The sequence below is a fragment of the Pan paniscus genome, chromosome 8, assembly GCF_029289425.2.
Source record: "Pan paniscus chromosome 8, NHGRI_mPanPan1-v2.0_pri, whole genome shotgun sequence".
Lineage (NCBI taxonomy): Eukaryota > Metazoa > Chordata > Mammalia > Primates > Hominidae > Pan > Pan paniscus.
The window spans coordinates 63661458-63687717 of NC_073257.2; the positions used below are offsets into that span (position 1 = coordinate 63661458).

General features: G+C 36.2%; 1 protein-coding gene and 1 long non-coding RNA gene across 5 annotated transcripts in view; both read left to right on the plus strand.

Moving 5' to 3' along the window:
- The window catches only part of LOC134731099 (uncharacterized), a 133128-nt gene extending 122421 nt beyond the window's left edge, over positions 1–10707 (plus strand). The window contains exon 2 of the long non-coding RNA XR_010113185.1: positions 1–10707. This exon is cut by the window's left edge and continues 35859 nt beyond it. This is a non-coding gene — a long non-coding RNA (uncharacterized LOC134731099).
- Positions 1–26260, plus strand: part of PRKG1 (protein kinase cGMP-dependent 1) — a 1295238-nt gene that overhangs the window by 361474 nt on the left and 907504 nt on the right. The window lies entirely within an intron of this gene.

Sequence of the window (26260 nt, forward strand, 5' to 3'; positions counted from 1 at the left end):
AATGGTTGAACTAATTTACATTCTCACCAACAGCGTAAAAGTGTTCCTATTTCTCCACATCCTCTCCAGCATCTGTTGTTTCCTGACTTTAATGATCGCCATTCTAACTGGTATGACATGGTATCTCATTGCGGTTTTGATTTGCATTTCTCATCATCAGTGATGATGAGTTTTTTTTTCATATGTTTGTTGGCTGCATAAATGTCTTCTTTTGAGAAGTGTCTCTTCATATCCTTTGCTCGCTTTTCAATGGTATTGTTTGTTTTATCTTGTAATTTGTTTAAGTTCTTTGTAGATTCCCTTTTTCAGATGGATAGATTGCAAAAATTTTCTCCCATTCTGTAGGTTGTCTGTTCTCTCTGATGATAGTTTCTTTTGCTGTGCAGAACTCTTTAGTTTAATTAGATCCCAGTTTTCAATTTTGGCTTTTGCTGCCATTGCTTTTGGTGTTTTAGTCATTAAGTCTTTGCCCATGCCTATGTCCTGAATGGTATTGCCTAAGTTTCCTTCTAGGGTTTTTATGGTTTTAGGTTTTACATTTAAGTCTTTAATACATCTTGAGTTAATATTTCTATAAGGTGTAAGGAAGGGGGTCCAGTTTCTGTTTTCTGCATATGGCTAGCCATTTCTCCCAACATCATTTATTAAATAGGGAATCCTTTCCCCATTGCTTGTTTGTGTCAGGTTTGTCAAAGATCAGATGGTTGTAGATTTGTGCTATTATTTCTGAGCTCTCTGTTCTGTTCCATTGGTCTGTAGATCTGTTTTGGTACCAGTACCATGCTGTTTCGATTACTGTAGCCCTGTAGTATAGTTTGAAGTCAGGTAGCGTGATGCCTCCAGCTTTGGTCTTTTTGCTTAGGATTGTCTTGGCTATGCAGGCCCTTTTTTGGTTCCATATGGAATTTAAAGTAGTTTTTTTTTTCTAATTCTGTGAAGAAAGTCAATGGTAGCTTGATGGGGATAGCATTGCCTCTATAAATTACTTCGGGAAGTATGGCCATTTTCACGGTATTGATTCTTCCTATCCATGAGCATAGAATATTTTTCCATTTGTTTGTGTCCTTTCTTATTTCCTTGAGCAGTGGTTCTATATGCCAGCAGTGAACAATCTGAAAAGGAAATTTTAAAAGTATTCTCAGTTATAATAGCCACAAGTAAAATTAAGTACCTAGGAATTAACAAACAAAGAAGTGAAAGATCTCTACAGTGAAAACTATAAAACACTGAAGAAGGAAATTGAAGAGGACACACACCAAAAAAATGGAAAGATATTCCACATTCCTGATTTGGAAGAATAAATATCATTAAAATGTCTATACTACCCAAACCAAATACTACTGAAAGCAATCTACAGATTCAATGCAATCCCTATGAAAATACTAATGCCATCCTTCACAGAAATAGAAAAAAAATCCTAAAATTTGCATGAAATCAGAAATACCCAGAAGAGTCAAAGTTATGTTGAGCAAAAATAACAAAACTGGAGGAATCATATTACCTGACTTCAAATTATATTACACAGCTACAGTAACTAACACATCATGGTACTGGCAAAACAAACAAACAAAACAAACAACAACAACAACAAAATAAAACAGACACAAAGACCAATGGAACAGATAGAGAACCCAGAAACAAATCCACACATCTACAGTGAACTAATTTTCAATAAAGGTGCCAAGAACATTCATTGGGGAAAAGACAGTCTTTCAATAAATGGTGCGGGGAAAACTGGATGTTCATATGCAGAAGAATGATGCTTAATCCCTCTCTCTCATCTTATACAAAAATAAAATCAAAATAGATTAACAATTTAAAGCTAAAACCTCAAACTGTGAAACTACCACAAGAAAACACTGGGGAAACTCTCTAGGACATTGATCTGGGCAAAACATTTCTTGAGTAATACCACACAAGCACAGGCAACCAAAGCAAAAAATGAATAAATGGGATCACATCAAGTTAAAAAGCTTCTGCACAGCAAAAGAAACAATTAACAAAGTCAGGATACAACCCATAGAATGGGAGAAAATATTTTCAAACTCTCCGTCTGACAAGGGATTAATAACGAGAATATAGAATGAGCTCAAACAACTCTACAGGAAAAAAGTATAAGAATGTGATGTAAAAATGGGCAAAAGATCTGAATAGACATTTGTCAAAGGAAGACATACAAAATGGCAAACAGGCATATGAAAAAGTGATCAACATCACTGATCATCAGAGAAATACAAACGCTACAATGAGATATCATCTCACCTCAGTTAAAATGGCTTTTATCCAAAAGTCAGGCAATAACAAATGCTGGCGAGGATGTGGAGAAAAGAGAACCCTCATACACTGTTGGTGGGAATGTAAATTAATGCAACCACTATAGAGAACAGTTTGAAGTTACCTCAAAAACCTGAAAATAGTGATACCATATCATCTGGCAATCCCACTGCTGCATATATACCCAAAAGAAAGGAAATTAGTAAATCAAAGTGATAACTGGACTCTCATGTTTGTTGCAGCACTATTTACAATAGCCAAGATTTGGGAGCAACCTAAGTGTTCATCAACAGATGAATGGATAAAGACAATGTGATATCTATATCTAAAGGATATAAATATCCAACCATTCCACCATAAAAAAGAATGAGATCCAGTCATTTACAACAACATGGATGGAACTGGAGGTCATTATGTTAAGTGAAGTAAGCCAGGCACAGAAAGATAAACAACATATATTCTCACTTATTTGTTGCTTCTAAATATCAAAATATCCAAACAATTAAACTCATTGAGATAGAGAGGAGAAGGATGGTTACAACGCTGGGAAGGGTCGTGATGGGGGCAGAGAGGTGGGGACGGTTAATGGGCACAAAAAAAAAATTAGAAAGAATGAATGAGACCTAATACTTGTTAGCACAACAGGAAGACTGTAGTCAATAATAATTTAATTGTACATCTAAAAATAACTAAAAGAGTATAATTGGATTGTTTGTACCCCACAAAGGATAAATGCTTGAGGAGATGAATACCCAACTTTCTGTGATGTGATTATTACACTTTGCATGTCTGTATCAAAAAATATCATGTACCTCATAAACATATACAGCTACTATGTACCCAGAAAAATTATTAAAAAATGAAAATCATTCTATTCTGTATTTTTATCAATAAATTGAGATTAAAAATATCATTTTCCCAGATAAAACTTCCATATATAATTATAGCTGAATAATACAATACAACAAATGTAAAAATCAACTACACACTGTACATCAGAATAGTCTAACATCCTGTTTCCAACTGGATGGATGTCCTAATTTATTCTCCATGTTGTGTAATTTTTCTGTCTCACCCATATTGCTTTGAGATAGTTACTAATCAATGTAAGAATCTGAAGAAAACTTCTTTGTTTCTGGGTCTTCATAATACTAAAACTTTTAAAGGAGACAGGCTGTGTTGTCTATGGGAAGGCTTGGGGTGGGGGAGATAAACAAGCCAGTGTTACTTGTCTGTTTTGATTAAAGATATCAAAAAACAGATTAAGGGTCTTTCATCTGTGCTGTGTAGGCTCAGATGCTGACAGTTATAGGGACCCTCCCTCTGAGCATGGTAGCAAATGTCTGGGCATAGGAATGGCATAGCAAATTTCAGACTCAGATGCATAAATTAGAGTCTGATTTCTCCATTTATTAACTGTATGCTTTTTACAGATTTGTGACATGACTAAGCCTTAATTTTCTCATCCATAAATGGATCCATACAACATGGGATTGTTTAATCATGAAATCAAATAATACACAAGTAAAATGCTTAACATGGTACTTGGTGCATAATAAGTCCTCAGTAAAGGATAGCTTTAATTATTACTATTGTTATTTCCATCTGTATTTTAGAGGTACGTAATACAAAATTCAAGAATCCCTTAATCTTTTAGCTTTTTTTTCCTTCTTTGACAACACCCTGGAAATGTTAAGTAACTTACACTGTTTTAAGTTCCTTTGAATATTTTTAAAGGATGATTTTTCAGACTTTGCAGAAGAGAAACTAGGATCACATATACGGTGACTTGTTCAAGACTATTCTGTAGGTTCCTAATAGAAATATCCTGTGTATTCTGCAGCTCTTTCTCCCCCACACTGTGCTTCTTTTCATGAATACCAAAATTCAATCAAAGTTGAAACATTAACCAGAGAAAAGCTTTTATGTTGCTTTTTCCCTTTTCTGAAAAGAAATCTAATAGCCACAGTGAAGATGTAACCATCCCGATAACTTAGCGTGTTTGACAGGCCCTCCCTACCTCTTCTCAGTTGTTAGAAAGGATGCCCACCCAGATTTGTTTTTCATTCGTGAAAGACTGTCTAGTGGAAGTTGGAAAAATAAAGTGGGGTCATGAATTTGTTTATAAAGGCTATTTAATTATAAGATAAATTAAAAATTGCCTAAGATTTTTAATGTGGGTGGCTGGTCTTTGATAAATGTTGTCTTTGCAAATATTCCCAATGATAGTAGTAGAAGCAAGTGTGGATGCCACCATCGCATTTATGTTGTGAATGGGATCTTCTTGACACCCATGTTTTCACAGAGTATTGCAGATTCTTTCTGCAGGAAAGAGGGTGGGAAAAGCCTGAGCTACAGCACTGCTAATGTTAGCACTTCTTTATATAGACAGATCCTGCTAAACCTGCACATTTTTAAGTCCTGTATTTGCTATGACAATAACATTTTTCCTCCCATCATAGAATTCATCTTATTAGGCAAAAGCTGCATGGTGCACACCTCCAGAGTTTTATTTTAAAGCTTTGCTACTGTATTGGTGGCAAAGATCACTGTAAAGGAAAACAGAGGATTCTAGTAAGAGAATGTAGGTGAACCAGAATGGTTGATGAAAATACTGCCAGAGCAAGTGTGATTCTGTTTCTTCTTCTTTTTCTTTTTTCTTCTTTTTTAATGGAACCGGTTTGTAATGTCACTGCTCTGATTCAAACAATTGTATATGTAGCCCATGCTCAGGGAGAAAAATCTATGAGGTCCAAGATAGAAAAGTCAGCTTACATTTTGCACTCAAAGATTGTCCATGCTATAGTTATCTGCTCATGAAAGGCTATTTGTAAACAGAATAAATCATTCTTTACTCTATTGGCCCTAAACTTCTCATGATTTTCTGAATATTCTAGACTAAAAAATGCTGCACTTTCATGTCTCTGTGCTCCCCGCTCCTCCACTAGAATTCTGTCTCCCTCCCCTACTCTTTTTCCTCTGCTTCTTCTGCCTTTTGAACTACTATTTGTACTTTAAAGCACAACTCAAGTGTCATCTGTAGCCTCTTCTGTTGACATTTCCCCCTACTTCACCTTTGGTCAACTCCTATTATCTTGTACATGTGTCTCTAATTCTGCTTTTTACTATAAACTTTAAATAAATGCTTTCTTTCCCAAGTAAATTTATTTGACTCTTTTCATCCTCTATTTCTAGCCAGCCATGGGCAATTGCCTGACTCCCATTGCACCATATACATACCTCTATCGCTGCACTATTGGTTTATAATTGGGAATTTTTCTAGGCACATCTATGCTCTCTATTAGGCTATACATCCCTTAAATGTGTAGGAACTCTTATTTTTATTCCCATTGTGCTGTTAGCACCTAGCATGTGGTGGACTCTCCGTAAGTGGTTGTTAAGGGAAGAGATTGTTTTAATAACTGTGGTGGCCCAGGATGTAGTACAGTGGCTGGAAATGGCAGGAGCTAGATAAATATTTTCTGACTTCAATTAGCCTGCTCTCTATTAGAATGGCTCTTAGCAAGAAGTGTAATGGGCATAGACACACATGGCAGGAGGTAAGAAATGAGAGGAAGGTCTTTCAGTCATTGCAAGTAGGCAAGTAGATTTTTAGGCTTAGCAGTCTCTTTCTGAGGTCTGTTGAAGGAACCTAAACCCTTTGGATTAAAGGAAATCTGTTATAAATGTCTATGACCAAGGAAGTAGTATTGATTGGTTTAAGATTGCTTAACTTCCCTGAGAGGGAAAGCAGCTTGTGTCTTGGCTCATTTGCCTTCTGTTGGAAATACCACTCTCTCATCAAGGGTGACTCAGATTAGGAGACATGGAACAAAAACTGAAGAGGCTGCACACCCTTCTCTGAAATCTTTTGGCAGAGTCTCTCTGCCTGCCAGCTCAGTGTCAATGACGGACATTCAGTTAAGGCAACTCTTATTGATTTTCATCTGTAAAATCCTTTTTCTCCACCTTTCAGAAACTATTGACAAGAATAAAACATCAAGCCTTATATGTTATGCTTTACATGGGAAATTGATGTTAGTGGTCATATCCCATAGTCATTAGGGTTCTTTTTCCCATTTCATAGTCTTTCACTACAATTTTAATGAGAAAAAAAATTTCTATATAATTCCTCCTTTGATATATTATAGCCCTAAGAGAGCTTTGTCTAAGCCCAGCATTCAATCTAGAAGTTACCTAAATGACTATAAAATGAAATACTTTAAAAACTCTTGAAATATGCTTTAATATTTGGAAATAAAATATAACCCATGCTATTTATAAGGCATTTTGGTAAATGCTAAGTTTTCATTACTGTTCAATACATTTTATTTTACATATTAGGGATTTCTAGATTTTATTTTTTTAAGTTACAAAACTTTTAAAAGGTTATTTATCCATTGTTTCATAATAAATTACGCCAAAACTTAGTGGCTTAAAACAGCCATAACCATTTCTTATTTTTCATGGTTTCTTTAGGTCGGGAATTTGTGAAATGCTCAGCTGAGGGGGTCATGAGATTGTAGTCAGGTACTGGCTGGAGCAATAGTTACTTGAGTCTTGACTGAGACTGGAGGATCTATTTCCAAGGTAGCTCACTCATGTGGCAAATAGGTGCTGTTGGCAGAGGGTCTCCTTTCCCTCCATGGAGGCCTCTTATTCAGAGAGAGCAATCCAAGGTACCAAGGCAATGCCTTTTATGACCTAGCCTCAAAAGTCACACACTATGACTTTTGCCATATTCTACTGATTGAAGCAATTACAAATGTTCACTCAGGTTAGGGGATAGGAGTAGACAGACACACCTCTCAAGTGTCAAGGATTGACAGGGTCTAAAGGAATGTCAGTGTTCCATGCAATAAGACCAGGTGGTCTGGAATATATACTGGTGAATCTGTCTTTAGAAAATATAGTCTGCTACCACTGGCAAAGGATAAATTGAAAACTATAATTCTGGGGACTAAATAGTAAACAAGATATGTCCACTGCTTTCAGAGAGCTTGTAGTATAATAGAAAGAGAAGAGACAAGGAGGAGGCTGATAGTCATTTTACAAGTTATAACCAGAAGAAGATAATCACCTGGGAGTCCAGATGGAAGATTACTGGATGGGAGAGTTAAAATTTACTTTGGCCTTTAAAGCCTAAGTTAGCTAATTTGGAATACTGTCATGGACTCTTGTTCACTATGGATGTGGGTCTTTAACTGTGTTACCATAATGCTGTAAAATATGAAATTTTTGCAAATATTATTTAAAAGGACAGGTTTAAGAATCAAGTTTTCCTTTAGTTTAAAACCTCCATCTTAGTTTTATAAATAAAACGTTATTTATTGGGGGGGTGTGGATTTTGTAGATTTTTCCTGCATGTGAAGGTGTGACTTAAGTTTTAGAAGTCTAATTTAGATCTGTTGAAATGACTATAAATTTATATGGATTATTGCCTAAAATTTCAGTTGATATTGGAAAGTGGCCAGGATACTTTATTAATGGTTTTAGAAGATTATGCATGTTTCTTTTTAAAATGACTGAAGGATTCATCTGGAATTAGTTCTTATACCATTATTCTAAGCCTATTTTTTCCTGCAAATAAAATCCTTTTGAAGACTAACTGTATTCTAGTGAAGACAATACATATTATAATTATTTAAGTTAAAATTTTAGTTAAAGGTAGCCTTAGAATTGAAAAGTTTTATGGTTAGACCTCTTTAGCCACTTTAATAGTCCTCACTAAAAAGCACTGCTTCCTCTGATGGATGGGAAAACAAACTAGAGATACATAGATTACCTGTATTCTCAGAGGCCATGTAGCCAGCTCAGCTTGGGTTACTTGGCCAGTCATTTGTGTGTGTGTGCGTGTGTGTGTGTGTGTATACAGGGTCCATTATTATTATTAACAGTCATATATGTAAATGAACTATGACTTTACTAATTTTATTGAATTCAGATTTATTTAAAAGAAAAATAGGCCTCATTTTATTTTTAAAGAAATGAAACATCTTTACCAGTAAAAAAAAGGGAGTACTTGGTTTCTGCCATCATGGCTGACTATGTTTTAGCATTAGGAGTGAGGCTTTCCTTGCTGTAAATAATCATATGGCTCAATTAGAACTTGAGAGAAAAAAGATGAATGGCATAAAGTATGAGGCAGGTGTGTAAAAAGCAAGGAGGGGAGGAATGAATACACCAAAAGACCAGATGGGAAAAGAACTCTACTTTTGATGATCAAAATAATTTATAGAACTAGTTCTTTAATGCAGATATGTCAGACGTATTAAATTCTGGGCCAGAGAGCTAGCCTGGAATTCCCAAGATACAGAGTAAACTCTAACTTTCAGAATTCTGCTTCTCCCCACTGAATGACAAGGGTATTTTTAAGTCTTCAGAAAATTGCTCAGGGGTTTCTGAGGTATCCTGATGGAAATACTACAACCCCCATAATGAGGGAAAATGTTAGTTGAGAATTATGGTAGTTTTATTAAAGCTAATTAGATCGTTGACACTTTCCAAGATGTCTTTTGGAACACTGCTTTTCATAAATTTGAGCTGTAGGGGCACCAGCTATAGGAGGTGTTAAGGAATCCATGAATGCACCTGCTGATACTGGAGATGTATGAATTCACTGTTACATTTATGCAGCATCAGGCCTGGGAAACAGAAATCTGATCTCAATTTTGCCTGCCTTCTGTGTTTATGACCTTGTACAGGTAAACTTATGCACATAGGGGCTTTCTAATTCTAACAAAGAAGTTATAAAAGACATCAGCCTCCAGCATATAAACTGTTCAGTCATTTTAAGTGAATTCAACTGATATAAGGGTAATGTTGGAGTAGAAGCAGAATTTGTTTTCAAGTTCTAGCTCTGCCTCTTGTTAAACTCCATTATTTCAGGACAAATAATTTAAATGTTCTGATTTTCAGTTTACTTACTTGGCAATTCAGATAGTGATAGCTGCCTTATCAATATCATAGGCTAGTGAGAGGGTGAAATAAAGATATAAATAAGAGATTATTTCTGAGCTGTAAAATTCCCTGCAGAGTACATAATTATTACTGTACTACCCACAGGCTTGTAACGCTTTTGTCTTTATAGTTATTTTTCCTATTTAGAGATGAATGCCATTGACCTTCTGCACACTTTAAGTTGTTTCCTTTAGTAGTAGGTGGTTGAGCCATCCACATACTCTTGCTTGGTCCTCTTGTTTTAGAGCAGGCAACACATTTCATGATAAGCTATGGCCATAGAGGTGAGATTTGTCTCTGAACAAGTCAATTTGCTATGTCATCAAACCATGGTCTAGCAAAATAACCAACCACTCAGGCATTTTTCACTCTAAGAAACTAGTGAAGAGCAGATTATGGCTGATTTAAAATATTGAGTAAATGAAGTTAAGGAAAATATGTCATTGGAGCTATAGTATATTTAAGGGCACTTATCAGTATTCTCAGCTCCAATAAAAAGGAATAGTCTTTTAAATAATATAATAAATAAATACAATTCTGGCGTGTCTTATTGCTGGAAATGTATAGACAATTTTTTGGTATATGATGTCCAAGACAAAAGACTCCCCAAACAAGGTTTTAACCTCCACAGGTGCCACTGCCACCACTAACGTCACTGCCATCCTCATTAGCATTTATTTAGCCCATGCTGCATGGCATGAACCGCTATACAGACTTTCCCTATATTATCTCATTAAACCTTGTTTAACAGTATAGGTACCATGATTATACTCGCTTGGCATTTGTAATTGTTGTTTTGCTCTACTCTATCTTTGTACCAAGTACAACTTAATTGACACCCACGTAAGATAAAACCCTATCCAACTTAAATTAGTAAAATATTGGCTGAGAATTGCTCCAGCCTCTGAGTCATGGTCTACGTAATTCATTAAATTACTAGTAAGATGTTTTTGAAATCTTGTTCATGAAATTATTGAGAGCTCTCAGGTCCATGGTGAAAAATTTAAGAGGTTTTTTCTTCTTAGCATCTCTGAATTAGGAATAGTTAACAGTTATCTAGGTTAAACCTATCTCATGCATGATAATGATCATACGGTTACTTCTGAAATGCCAAATTATTACCTATTAGCCACTGCTTGTTCTTATTAAGGCAGAATCTCTGATGTAAGTCATTCTAGGAACAGAAGTGCAAGCAGAAACACTGCATATTATTATTACCTATGTTGGATTTTTAGTGGTAACAATCACCTTCAAAACTTATTTTTATATGATTTCATTAATTCTAATCAATCTATTGAAATTGCATTAATTGATTTCTAGTTTTGCCTCAAATTTTCTTGTAAGCTAGATATTTTTCTGGAAACATAGCATTATTTAGAAATCTTAGATCTGTTTTAACAAGTTCATAAGTTTACATGGTCACTTTTCTGTTTCTATAGCAAGAGTAAGTTATTAAAAAAACTGAAATAAAAATTAAGTATAAGGGTTACATAATTGTGAAGTGGATTTACATTTTGGACATCTAGTCCTTAATTGGCATGCAACTGAAAGGTAGACAAGATTTTTTTTTGCTTTTGTTTGTTTTAGAGACAGGGTCTCACTCTGTTGCTCAAGCTGGAGTACAGTGGCATGATCATAGCTCTTCCCAGCCTTGATCTCCTGGGCTCAAGGGATCCTCCAGTCTCAGCCTCCTAAGTTAGACTAGATATTTAAGACATGGAGCCATATAAAAATATTAAAGTTTTCTATGTGTTCGTAAAAGTGTACGACTTTTCCAGGAAAACCAAATTTTCTTTAATATGCATCATGGCTTCTTTTTAAACTTTTATGTGAGTCTTCTTTTTTTTGGATAGTAAATGTAAATTCATATTCATTAAATTTTTAGAAAAACATAATGCCATAGTATCCTTTAATATATAGTTGATTAAGGAAATTATAAAAAGGTCATTGATTTTGACAATATTGACCACCATTTATTCCATAATACTAACACCTAGCATTATATAAAAGTGGCTTTGATTTTAAATTATACTTTTAAGGAAAAACATTGAAACTGTATTTTTTTATTTATTCATTATACTTTAAGTTCTGAGATACATGTACAGAACGTGCAGGTTTTTTACATAGGTATACACTTGCCATGTTGGTTTGCTGCACCCATCAACCCATCGTCTACGTTAGGTATTTCTCCTAATGCTATCCCTCCCCTAGCCCCCAACCCCTCAACAGGCCCTGGTGTGTGATGTTTCCTTCCCTGTGTCCATGTGTTCTCATTGTTCAACTCCCACTTACGAGCGAGAACATGTGGTGTTTGGTTTTCTGTTCCTGTGTTAGTTTGCTGAGACTTCTTTTAAGGCCAAGCTTTATGTAGTGTTACGATCAGCTTAGAACAAGGAATTCATTTTGAAACAGCAAATCATTCTCTGTCCTAGTCACCTTCCAGAATTACCTGTAGTGCCTTTTCAAAATACAGATGCCCTGCCCCAAACCCTTTAGAGTTTGATTCAAAAGATGCTACATGAATCTCAGATGTTCTTATTTTTTAAATGTCCTTATATGAATCTAATGTATAATCAGCAATGACAATCATTGAATATTTTTAAGAGACTGAAAAATAAAGTCTTCCAGAGGGGAGTACAATCCTAGTCAAAAAAAAAAAAAAAATTCTCGCACTCCATCAACAGTAGATTGACTAAAAAAAATTTTTGGAGACTCTGTATTGATAAGCATGCCCCCTTCAGACTGGCTGCCCAGTATATTACACTGCTTTTACAACTTTCTTTTCATCTCTCACGGAATCTACCTATGTATATACTTTGATATTGCGAGGAGAAGATTGTGAATATCAGCTGATTCATTTCTTTGCCGAACTAAATCAAATATAGAGAGAAGGAAAAATGCAAGTATGTGGATGTAAAAAGGAACAAGAAGGGGGAAGTGAAATAGGTAAAATTAAATAGAGGTGTCAAATAATACCAGGAAGCCTCCCAGGGGACTTAGTGACTTCAGTTTATGTATTATCTTGTTATTGGTTAACTACGGCTGCTGTTTATTAATTCAGATCATCATTAGAGACACGTATTGTTGTCCTACTGCTAGACAGCTTAAGGTGATGGTGGTAGGAGTCGTGAGTCTTTTCACCATGACTCTGCCACCCTGCACTACTTTAAGAAAAGTCAAAGCATGTGAACCCTGTGGTACCCATTAGTCAGTCCATGTGGAGCTCTCTGCCCTTCTCTGCCCTGACCACGTCAATGTAAGGATTTTGCATGCAGAAAGGCAAAGTACTTTTAATTGAAAAGTTTCTTATTTCTTTAGAGTGAGAATGTGCATACTAAATAAAAAATAATCAAAATAAGTCAAATAGCTTTGTTCTGTACAAATGGAAATTTGAGAAGACCTCTTAGAAAATGCTAAACCAAAAAAGGTGCATTTGATTTGAATAATGACAGAGAAACACTGACCTCTCTTTTCCTGGGCTGAACTAAAAACTGGCAGGACATGCTCAGCCTTCTTAGCACAAGAATTAGATTAAAGTCACTGCAGTTTTTTATTAGATGGCTAAGGGGAAAATATCATCCACGCTAACTCTTATTCTTAGCTGGTTTCTCTATATTTTAGTCCATTTACTTGAAACTGGATCTTCACTCTATCCACTCTATGGTTAGCTTTTTATAAGTGACCATTCATTTAGCCTGTCTGCTGTCTTAGGATGGGCTCTTCAGCAGTCAGGCAAATGGGAGGAGCCATTTGATCACTACTTGTCTTTTATATACAAATATCTGGTTTGGGCACACAATATCCTTCAGAGATATGACATCACAAAAGGCTATTGACAATAACCTTCATGAAATGAGATCTTTGCCAAGTTGTGGTATGTGCTTGACCGTTTCCAACATCCACTAAGATCTGTATGTTTAATGCCATTGGCAATACATGCTTTTCATCACATCCACTTTCAAGCTGGCTGTGTAAATTGGAGATAGGACTCCAACAATTACTTTAGAAATTGTTATATTAAAAATAAGAGGGAAAAACCTAAATTCCCTTTATAAGGAAAATACCTAGCCAAGCTCAAATGGATGGATTTATATAAAAAAAATTCAGGAAAAACCTATAGATAGAAAAAAATAATAATTCTTTGGTGTAAATATCTGAGAAATGTTTCATTTATCTGGGTTGAATTTTTAAAATAATTGCTCAGATAGACTCCCTGGAGTGGCTTTACCACGATTAGGAGTTTAGTTCTCAGCTTTACAGATTCAAGAAGTCAGTATTATCCAAGTTGATAAGGCTATGAAGTCTGACTCATGTGAACCAAATGCACAAGGGATTCAAATATAACCACGTAAACTCTATATAATAAGTAGAACAAGTAATTACCATTTACTGAGTGCCTACTTTAGTAACAGTTATAATGAAAGGTTCTTTTCCTGCTGGGATGTATATATTAGCACAGAAAATCAATTTGGAGCTGGACAGTGATGAATTTAAGTCTCTACAGACCATTACTAGCTCTATAACTTTGGGTTTTCTTATCTGTCAGGGGTGATAGAATTAAGTCATAAAATTGATCTAATATGTGTAAATCACAAAGCACAGTATCTGGCACATGGTAGGCACACAGTAAAATGCCTGTTGTCACTATCATCATCATCTTCTTCGTCTTGTTTTCACCACTCATCATCATTAACAACATATCTAACAGATCCTATTCTGTCTGATTCAAAGCCCAATCTCTTTCCATACTGTCATCCTCCTGTAGGAGCTGGGTTGACTAACCAGCACAATTTGCTCTAGAGGAAATCCTGCACAAGGAATCAAATTATAATCAGAAGGCAGTTAGTATAATGTCATGAGATAAGAGGAAATCAACTTAATAATCTTAAAGTTTGTGGCTTCCAACTCTGGGTGCTTGATACATCTGTCTCTACAGTGGAGCAGTCCTGCCATTCAGGCCCAATAAATTGGTTAATTTTGGGGGGCTGAATATTCTAATAATTTTAATTGTTTCTGTTTATTTCTAACAACATGTGGTGAAAGGATGCTGAACATCAGGATCACTGAGGAGCTTTTGTAGAAATGCAGAATCTCAGCCCAATCCCAGAGCTGGTAAATTAGAATCTGCATTTTAACCAGATTCCTAGGGGATTCAAATGTACAATCAAGTTTGAGAAACATCATTTTTGGGGGATATTCCTTAGTATCTCTCTTAAGTACCTAGTCTCATCCACTATATGCATATTCTTACTAGTTTCCCTTCAACAGAATAAACTTATCCCCAAGTAATCTTATTTCCAAGCTGCATAGCTTTGTACTAAATCTTTTTTTTCCTCTCCATCACTATACGAAAAAAAAAATTACTGTGTAAAAGAGACTAAATAAAAAAAAATTGTTTCCAGGTCTTTGCTTAAAAATGACTCTTTCACTCAAGTTCTATATCTTGGCAGATGGCATCATTTATATTTAAGGGAAAAGATAGTTTTATATTATTTGGTTCTACTTTTTAGAGTTTGCTTTTGCATGAGGTAATTTTTTTATTTTTGGTCATCTCTTTGAAGTCTCTCATTTTTTTCTCATTTTATTTCTCTGGTATAATTTCTCTGGTATGATTCCTCAATCACTGCTGCTGAAGGAAGTACAATGTCACCCTGACACCAACCAACTGGAAACCTGGCAGTGCTTTTGGAAATTCTTTGTCTTTCAGTTTTTCCTAGTAGAACATGGAGTTCATCTGTGTTTGCAACCACTTATAAGTGGATATTAAAAAGTCACCAGTTCCTTCTTAAATCCACTTAGATTTTAAAGAGCATTCTATAATCAATGAGTTTGGTCTCCAAGAAAACAATGTTCCTGTCAAGACAAGCTTTAAAACTTTGGAAGCGTCTGATCAGCCCATACTTTATGGAGATAACTTCTCTATAGCCTTTCAAGCTTCTACTTATTTACTCTTTTCCATAAATTAGTAGACCTGATAACATACCTATCTGTAAATACAGTTATCTCCAGATTCTAACTCTCTATTAAGTTAACAGGGCAATCTGTTTAAACAAACTGGAGGTCCTTCTTGGCCTTCAAATTCATAGAACTAAGACACACTATTTAAATGTTTGTGTGTATTTGTGTTATACATCCATATATGTCCTTACTTATTTAGACAAGATTATAAAAAATCATTTCTCCAGCATGTACATGAAAGCTTTCTTCAAAATTTCTTCATTTTTTTCATGTTCTGAATCAAGTCTCTCATTATTTTAACAGAAAATAGAAAGTAATTTTACCTCATTTTTCTAAGCCTTGTTGTTTAGAGAGGTAAAAACACATGTCTAAGTCTACCCTTCCGACCCCTCCGACCCCCTGCAAAAATTAATGACTAAACCAACTGTTGTAATCCAGGTGTCTTGGGTTCTGAGCCATTGCACCATTAAATAACTCACATCATAGCAATTGGATGGGGAATTTTAAATTCATTAATTTATTATTTAAGAAAACCAGTGAGGGATTACCGATTTGTTTTACTAGGTTTTTCCTCTCTTTGAGCAGTTTCATTTAGAAACTAAGACTCTTTTTTTCCATGTTGTCAGAAGAGCTAAAAAGAAAGTATTTTCAGCTCCATGGATTTCAACAGGGAGGCTTTTAACAGTTATGCTGCACGTATCCAATTAGCTTGTGAAATCTTATCTCTTCTACCAGTAAAAAGAGCTCAAAAAGAAAACATTGAAATTCCAAAAAGAGCAAGAGAGTGTTTTTGGCAACAGGGTAACTCAACTGAAAGAGAGCTTACTAGTTAAAAATGGTAATTTGGGCATTTTGTTTTCCTTTAAAGAGGTGTGTCGATATGCAGAAGTAGGAACCAAATGTGCGTATGTACAAATGCTGCTGAGGGAACATCTCTTATGATGCCCAGGGCTGGAATTTACTCCTTTTTTCTTTTTTCACACTTAACAACTAGCTCCATAAAAGGAATTAGACAAGAGTCTTTCTAGTGATAGATACTATGTTTTCCTTCTTGTTGTGTCTGTCCCCCTTATTTTTATACCTTTCATCCTTTTTAAAGTCCTTTGATTTGCTAATTTCTCTATTCCATCTAAAGCAAGCAAAGACTACTTATTTTTGGAGTAGAAGAACTTCAAAGTCTCTACCAATTTTGAGATCTAAATTGCTCTTCTGTGACCTAATATATGATTAATACAGCACAACTACTAACACAGTGTTTTTTGGTCCAGTAGTGAATTGGTATTCTCTTAATCAGAAAATGTATTCCCCACGTAATAAAATAGATCTTTTCTGTTGACATTCAGAGCACTCAAAGATCCAGTCCTTAATTTACATTGCTTATTACACCTCAGCTTGACCCCTCTGCCCAGCCAAACCAGTCTACAAACTGTTTTACAGGGCTTCCCTCTCCTTTCTGATTATAGTGTTTTGCTGATTTTATTTCCTTTTGTAGAAATGTCCCAACTCCTCCTCTTCCCAAATCCTACCTGCTTTCCAGAAACCATCTCAGATACTAATTCCTAAGAACATCATAGAGCCAGAATATTTTCTTATGTAGTTTTATCTAATATTCCTAGCTAAAAATAAACTCTTTTATTTTTGCAATGTGAATATTACCCAAGGTATTTCCTTACCTATTGCAAGCCTAGATTTTTTAGGTTACTATGTTATTTGAAAAGCATGCAGTCTTCAGATCTGACTACTTCATGATCGAAACATATTACACTTTTTTTCGTCTTCCTTGTAGAGGACTGTCAAGAATACAAGAAATTTTACAGCTTCTCTTGACTTTTTAATAGCCATTCACCTAGTAGACAAGAACCTGCTATGGATGGAGCTTCATGGGATCAATATAAATTTCATATTCTGAAATTTAGTGTAAAAATGAACTTTGTATTACCTCAGGTCATGGTCTATAGTCTTGTTCTTCTAGCATCTATACCTTTCAGCACTACTCACACATTGGGTTTATATTCCTCCAAAATCTTACATAGAAAAGGTGTTCAGAAAATGATAGCTGACCTAATTTAAAATTACAGAGTGACATGGGATGACAAAAGAGAGTGAAATGTTTAAAAGCTGAGTATTTACTATGAACAATAGACTTACTCTGTTCTTTCTAGTGGATCAAGACTAAAGAGTACTAGAATGTAGGACATCTTCAGGAAGAAAACAATATGTATCAGAAAGCTACCCAATCAAAATCGTTTTGCCACACTGGAGAAATTGTGGACTAAACTGGCTTGACCAAATTTTCTTCATGGGAGCATAGTGTCCTCAGTGATTTATTCAAATCAACAACCATCAGGAAGTAGTCTCCAAGAATGAGATATATGGATTGGAGAAATGAGAGTAAGAAGAAATGGAGAAAAGGAATGTACTGTTATTAAATTCTAGGTGAAGGAATCTTAGAGATTTCCTTCATCTTCATAACACCAGGAAAAAATCTTAGAAATGAGATAGTCTCTATGATTCTAAAAGTGAGATTATATACCTGGAGATTTCGAAGCCCAAGGCTCATGTTTCTTCAGCTGAAAATCACTGCCGTAATGCACAATAAGTGCCTGCCAATAGGAGGTGCTCATAATCTTTTTTTTCATTAGAAGCGACTGTTTCTGAATGGAGTGTCTTATTCTGTTGGGCTTCTATAAGAAGAATACCATAGACTAGGTGGCTTATAAACAATAGAAATTCATTTTTCACAGTTGAGGAGACTTGGAAGTCCAAGATCAAGGCATTGACAGATTCAGTGTCTGGTGAAGGCCCACTTCCTTGTTCATAGATGGCGCCTTGTCACTGTGTCCTCATATGGCAGGAGGGGTGAGGGAGGTCTCTGGGGCCTCTGTTATACCATCTCACTGGGAAGTAGGTTTCAACATATGAATTTGGAGGAGAAACAAACACTCAGCCTATAGTAGGGAGTATCTCATCTCTTTCATGTCTGGAAGGTAAACAAAGGTTGAACACCATCAATTTAGAAGATCTTCATCTGACAGAGGGGCTGTAGGGTGTAGAAGAGTTAGTAATTCCCCAAGGCTGTACAGCTTCTTGGTTGCACAGCAAGAACTGGAATCCAGGTCTCTTGGTTGCCAGTCCAGTGCTGTTTGCTTAGCATCACACTATCCAATTAATAGCTCCTCTCCATCCTTTGACTGGCCTTACAACTCTCACCACCTTTATTAAATAGAGGGATTTCCAAGTCAGTTTTTGCAAGAAGCTTTAGGACCATGTGTCCCCTATGCACCTTATGCTCTACGACATCATCTCTGAGAGAAAAAGAACGCCCATGAAAAATATCCATCTACACTAAAGACATTTATGTATACCAAAATGTCAAAGCCCAGCTAAAATGGGATAGCCTGAATAACAATCAAATATGAGTTTATTGTTTACTTTTTTTTTTCTTGTACTAACTCTAGCAAGCCAGCTCAAGCCACTCAGTTTTGGAGTGATTGCTGCCTTCTGGTGTTTGCCATTTTGATGATGAGATGAGTAATTTCTTGGTACCATATGAAATATCAAGGTCAGAGTGGCTGGAGCATCATAGGGCAAACAAGAGTGAGTCACTGGGTGACTGCTATGAGGCTGCCTCCTCTGTGATTTTGTGAGCCAGAGCTCCCTGCTTGAATGCTCTTTCCGGAGGGGTAAAGACTTTAGAAACCTATTTTTCTTACAAAACCATTGTTGTTGCTTTGTTCCCCACAGGTACTTTTTTCTTTAAGATGTAAATGCTCTCTGGGTGCTAAATGGATCCATCCTTATTTCTTGCAAAAGAGTTTGGTTAAATTATTTTTATTTCAGAGTTTTTCCTAGCGGGATGAGAGTCTTGAGTGGCCTATTCCTAAGGAGGCTGGAGGTTGAAAATAATAATAATAAAATAATAATATGGGGTTAAGAAAGAGAGAGAGAGAAAGACACAGAAAGAGAAAGAGAGAGAGAGTGTGTGTGTGTGTGTGTGTGTGTGTGTGTGTGTGTAAGGAAAGTTTAGTCCCAGCAGCAGCCAGTCCCAGCCTTACCCTCACCATGCCTTATAATGCATCCCATCAGTGACCAATAGGAATACAATGTGAACCATAAATGTAATTTAAAATTTTTAGAAGCCATATTAAAAAATAAATCTAAAAAAGGTAAAATTAATTTTAATAATATATTTTCTCTAATCCAGTACATCCAAAATATTATGTCAATGTGAATTAATATAAAAATTACTAATCAGGTATTTTACATGAGTTTTTTTTTCACATTAAGTCTTAGAAATCCTATGTCAATTTATGCCCAAAGCCCATGCCAATTCAGACTACCTACATGGCCATGCGTAGGGACTGTAATGGACAGTGTAGTTACAGAGTAAAAACCAGCTCTACAGTTTGGCATTTGAGATCCTTCTTAATTTGTCCTATAACTCTTTAAACTTTGTGTGCCCTACACCCTCTATATTCCAGCCTTGCTAGTTTCCTTCTCATTTGTCAGCATGGTATAGTTTTTCACTTTTTTTATTTCTGCAGTGGCCTTTGCCTCCCTTTCCACTATCTGTGTCCCAAAACACGTCCCAGCTTTGGAGACAGCCTGATAAGGGTCTATAAGGTCCGTGATTGGGATTTAATTCCAACTTCATTGCTTAATAATTAGGTGACCTTAAGCAAGCCATTTAGCCTTTTTGAAACTTACACTACCTATCTTTAAAATTATGATCATGCCAGGAATGGTGTCTCATGCCTATGGTCCCAGCTACTTGGGAGGTTGATCGGGGGAGGATTGCTTGAGCCCAGGAGTTTGAGACCAGCCTGAGCAACATTAGAGACCCATCTCTTTAAAAAAATAAAAGAAGAAAAAACATGAGGACAGTAATTACTCTGTGTGTGTGTGAATCTGAGGGGGTGGTGGGACAAGAGAGAGTGAGAGAGAAAAAACTGATGTAATGAATACAAAACAAACAAAAAATATTTTTAAAAAGACATGTAGTGCTGTAGTTATGCACCCTGGCACATAATAGTTAAAATGTCCTCCTCTTTCTGAGTTACTTTCCAAGTTGCTTTTGTGAGTAACACTCCTATTCCCATCTGCCAGCAGTGCCACAGAGCATGCTGTTAAATGGTCAGTAAGCTTACTTAAGTATCTCATTCTTTGTATTCTGCAGTCTCATCACCTGCACATCTTAGTTCTACTTTCAACAGCCCCTGCTCAGGCTTTCCTCCTCAGTCACCATCATCAACCCCTTTCTTCTTTCTTTTTGCCAAAATGCTAACAGCAAAATATACAGCCTCTGCTTTTTGGAAATGATTGACTCTGGTACCAAGTAGAGCTGCACAGGTGCCCTTCCGTGGGGGCTGAGAACTAACAAGCTACCACTGAAAACTATGCCCAGCTCAGGGTGATGGTACAGCCAGTTCTGTCCCCTGCTGTAACAGTTTCCTAGGCAACCAGTACACATTGCCACTGGAAGAAATGGAAGAAAAGTCAAAACCTGCATCATTTCCAGTTTTCTATACGTTTGAAGTGCTAGAAACATAAAAAAAAAATATGGATAACTCAGCATGTGTTTCAGTATTTCATGTCATGTTGGTTATGGCCTCTGTCATATCTCTAATGGAACTGCTAGTGAATTACTAGTGATGGTGTTGTATAAGTGAAATTGGTTATTTCTAATGAAGTAAGGTTTATCGTTTTTTATATCAGCCTTGTCCATATTTTATTAAATTTAATCCTGCATTTTTGTGTGTATTGAGCTTTTATAAATTACATTCTAAATTTCCTTTTTAAATATATTTTTGCTAATATATAAAAGTACAATTGAGTTCTTTATCTTGTATCCAGAAACCTTGCTAAATCACTTTACTAATTCTAATAGCTTCTATATAGATTCTTTTGTTTTTCACTTGTGTAATCATGTCTCCAGCAAATTTTGAGAATTTTAATTCTCCATTTCCTTATCACTCTTTTTACTTGCTTTAACACTGTCTAGAACTTCTGCTACTATGATGAGTAAAGTGGAAATAGTGGACTGCCTTTTCTCATTTCCAAAATCAAGTGAAGGCTTCAACATTTATCATTAAGTATAATATTTCCTATAATTCCATGTAGATACTCTTCTCTTCCTGAAGCTTTTTAAAACATTACAAATGGAAATAGATTTTGTCCTATTTCAAATTTGCTAAGAGGGCTTTGAAAAATCACAAATTGAGATATAATTTTATCAAATACTCTTCCTGCATCTATTGAGATAATCACATGATTTTTCTGCTTCATTTTATAAATATGGTGGTTTAAATTTATTGATTTTTAGTTAATAAACCAATCTTATATTCCTGGAATAAACCCAACTTGTTCATAATGTATTATATTTGTATGACTCATTGGATTTCTTTTGCTTATATTTTGTTTAGGATTTTTTAACTTATGTTCGTGACAGAGAGTTTACTGATGTTTTCTTTTTCTTGTAATGTCTCTGACAGGTTTAAGGATCAGGGTTATTTTAGCATCTTAAAATATGGCTCTAAAGGCTACCATTATGTCCATCCATCCATCCATCGATTCATTAATCACACAAATATTTTTTGAGAGGCAATATAGCATAGTGGTTTAAAATAGAGATTCTAGACTTCCTACATTTGAATTAAAAAACTTACTGTAACTATATGTTATCTATTTCTGTGTAACAAATTTTCACAAACTTAGCAACATGAAGCAACACAAAGTTATTATTTCACAGTTTCTGTGGATCCAGAATCTGGAAATTAAGAATCTGAGCCCTCTGCTTCTGGGTCTCTCAGAAAACTGCAAGTAAGGCATCAGCCAGGGATAGAGTCTCACCTAAGGTTTGATAAGGAGGTGCTATGATTCGAATGTGTCCTCTCCAAAATTCAGGTGTTTCTTTTTTAAAAAATAAAATTAGTTCCAGGGTACATGTGCGGGATGTGCAGGTTTGTTACATAGATAAACGTGTGCCATGGTGGTTTGCTGCACCAATCAGCCTGTTACCTAGATATTATGCCTGGCATGCCTTAGCTATATTTCCCGATGCTCTCCGCCACCCCCTACCCTCCCCTGACAGTCCCTAGTATGTGTTGTTCCCTTAATCAACCCAAATGCCCATCAATGATAGACTGGATTTTTAAAAATATGGTACATACACACCACAGAATACTATGCAGCCATAAAAAGAAACAAGATCATGTCCTTTGCAGGAACATGGATGAAGCTGGAAGCCATTATCATCAGCAAACTAACGCAGGTGTTTCTTTTCTTTCTTTTTTTTCTTTATCCATGCTGTCTCTTTTCGTTTTTAAAAAAATTATACTTTGGCTGGGCATGGTGGCTCACGCCTGTAATCCCAGCACTTTGGGAGGCCGAGGCAGGGGTATCATGAGGTCAGGAGTTCAAGACCAGCCTGGCTAACATGGTGAAACCCTGTCTCTAGTAAAACTACAAAAATTAGCTGGGGGCGGTGTAAGGCGCCTGTAATCCCAGCTACTCAGGAGGCTGAGGCAGGAAAATCACTTGAACCTGGCTGGCAGAGGTTGCAAAAAAATAAATAAATAAATAAATAAAAATATATATATATATATATATGTACTTTAAGTTCTGGGATACATGTGCAAAACGTGCAGGTTTGTTACATAGGTGTACACATGCCATGCACCCATCAACCTGTCATCTATGTTACGTATTTCTCCTAATGCAGTCCCTCCCCTAGCACCCCCACCCCCAATCCCCGACAGGCCCCGGTGTGTTATGTTCCCCTCCCTGTGCCCATGTGTTCTCATTGTTCAACTCCCACCCATGAGTGAGAACATGCAGTGTTTGGTTCTCTGTTGTTGTGTTAGTTTGCTGAGAATGATGATTTCCAGTTTCATCCATGTCCCTGCAAAGGACATGAACTCATCCTTTTTTATGGCTGCAGAGTTAACGCAGGTGTTTCTAATGTGATAGATTAAGAGGTAAGGCCTTTAAGAGGTGTTTAGGTCGTGAGGACTCCTCCCACATAAATGGGATTAGGTGCCCTTCTAAAGGGGCTTGAAAGAGGGAGTTGGGTCTCTTTTTCGCCCTTTCACCTTGTATCTTGTGAGGACCCAGCATTCCTCCCCTCCAGAGGATACAGTGTTCAAGGTGCCATCTTGGAAGCAGAGAGCAGCCCTCACCAGACAATTGAACCCAATGCTGCTTTGATGTTGGAATTCCCACCCTCCAGAACGGTAAGAAATAAATGTCTATTCTTTATAAATTACCCAGTCTCAGGTATTTTGTTGTAGAAGCACGAGACAGACTAAGGAGAAATCTGCTTCTAAGTTCACGTGAGTGTTGGCAGGATTCAGTCCTTTGCTGGTTGTCAGACTGAGGACCTCAGCTCTTTCATGGCTGTAGGCTAGAGTCTACCCTCAGCTTCTTGCCATGTGGGCCTCTCCATATGGCAGTTTACTTCATCAAAGTCAGAAGGAGAGAGAGAGAGAGAGAGTCAGTAGAGTCTGCCAGCAAGACAGCAGTTACAACATTAGGTAACGTAATCATTGATGTAACATTCCATTACCTTTTGCCATACTCTATTGGTTAGAATCAATGTACCTATTCTACTTACATTGGAAGAGAGGGAATTAAATAAGGCATGCATATCAGGATGTAGAGATAATCAGGGGTCATCTTAGAGTCTATCTGCTACTGTAAGTTAGAAAGATTATTTAACTTGTATATGCATTGGAGTCTTCATCTGTGAGTGAAAATAATAATAGTACCTATTTATAGGGTCATTAGGAATATTACATAATTTACATAAATAAAACAGCTAGAATAGTGGCTGGCATAGAGGAGGTACTGCATTACTGTTAGATGCTATGACAGAATGAGCATCCTTATCTGAAATGCTTGGGACCAGAGTGTTTTGGATTTGGGGTTTTTTTTGGATTTTGGAATATTCATAGAAGACATACTGGCTGAGCATCTCATATGTGAAAATCTGAAATCCAAAATGTTCCAGTGAGCATTTCCTTTTAGTGTCATGTCAGCACTCAAAAAGTTTCAGAACTTGGAGATTTTCAGGTTTGGGATTTTCAAATTAGGGATACGCAGCCTGTTGCATGTGAAGTGCCATATACTATTCAAGGTGTGAGGGACTTAACACTGAGTAACAAGGACAAAATCCTACCCTGATGCAGATTACAATCTACTGGAGAAAGGCAGAAGATAAACATATAAATATATAATATGAGTGTTGGTGGTGGGGGGGGTGTTACTATTTTATATAAAGTGATCAGGGTAGTTCTTATCAGTGGCCTGAAGGATGTGAAGGAGAAAGCTTTGTATACATCTTAGGGATAACAAGAGTGAAGTAATTAAAATGAGAGTATATTTACTTTAAGAACCACATGGAAGCTTGCTTTGAAACTATACATTGTAACTTATAAATATTCATGGTAGTTATTCACAGATGACAGTTTATTCCCAGATAGCTCTTCCATGTATGCGAAACACTACTCTGTAGAAATTGTTGCAGAAAATGTGCAAACCGACAAGAGGTTATGCTCAACAGAGACAGTAAAAAGTTAATCTAGAATCTTGGATTAAGCTGAGTGATGCCTTGGGTATTTATCCAAATTTGGGTTGAGTTAAATCCAGCTGCAGCAAATGCTACTACAACAATGGATCAATAAAAGCAGTTGAAAACCCCTTTTCTTTTCTAAACTATTCATAATTCAATTAATTAAACATGAAATCATCCCAAAGCTTAATTTGTTTTTCCTTCTAGCTTACATTTTTTACAGTTTATACATAGTTCCAATCACAATACAGTTGTGTCTCTTTCTCTTTTCTCAGTGTTTCATTAGAGAAATATATTGTTACCAATAATTATTAGGGATTCATTTTTAATGATTAAATCTTTCACCATATTGGTATATCAAAAATACTTGGTCTTATTCTCCTGAGCAGTTTGGTTATTTTTATCTTGTTTGCTATTGAAAAAAATTGGATGCTGTTAACACTTCTGAGATAATACCTTTTTTTGTATTTTAAATTAGTTTTAGAATAAATTCTCAAGGGTGGGTTACTTTTCCAAAGGACATTAACATTTTATGAAGCCCATTTATTTCAAGTCACATTTACTAGGGTTTTGTTTGTTTGCTTGTTTTTCTTTGTTGTTGTTTTTTGTTTGTTTGTTTTTGAGAGAGTTTTGCTCTTGTAGCCCAGGCTGGAGTGCAAGGGCGCGATCTCGGCTCACTGCAACCTCCACCTCCTGGGTTCAAGTGATTCTCCTGCCTCAGCCTCCCGAGTAGCTGGGATTACAGGCACCTGCCACAACGCTCAGCTAATTTTGTATTTTTTTTAGTGGAGAAAAGGTTTCACCATGTTGGCCAGACTGTTTTTGAACTCCTGACCTCAGGTGATCCGTCTGCCTGGGACTCCCAAACTGCTGGGAGTACAGTCGTGAGCCACTGCGCCTGGCCAGTCCATTTTTAATGGTAACAGAAATATCACCATCAATTGGTGATAAACCAAATGTCCATAGATTGTGTTATTTCTGAATACACTTAATGTTATAACCTGTTAGCAGTTAAAAAAAAAAACAAAACAGTATTTATCCCTTCAGGCAATAAACAGAAATCTTATTCTCAGTAGTCTCTGTGCTAACTGTATGCATAACTGGATATTTTATTTCACATAGTAGTTCAGAGTAATCTGAAACCTAAATATTTGGACAAACACCTAATTCTATTTCTTGCTACCAGTGTGACCTTGGGCAGAGTATACACCTGCTCAAGTTCCTCAGCTTTGTTATCTGTAAAATAAGGTTAATAAGAATATCCACCTTAGAGGCTTTGTCTCAGTTGATACATGATAGGAGCTCAATAAATGAAGGCCATTACTATCATATTATGTGTTCATAAGTTATTTTTAGATCAGAACTTGTTGAACTCACCATGAAGGGTTAAAAGTTTGCTGGAAACGTTAGCAGCAGCTAGTGGTAGCCTGGGCTCTGCTAGCACTGCTGAAAAGACAACATAGTAGAATACAAGCCATGAAGCGGGCACCTATGGGTCAT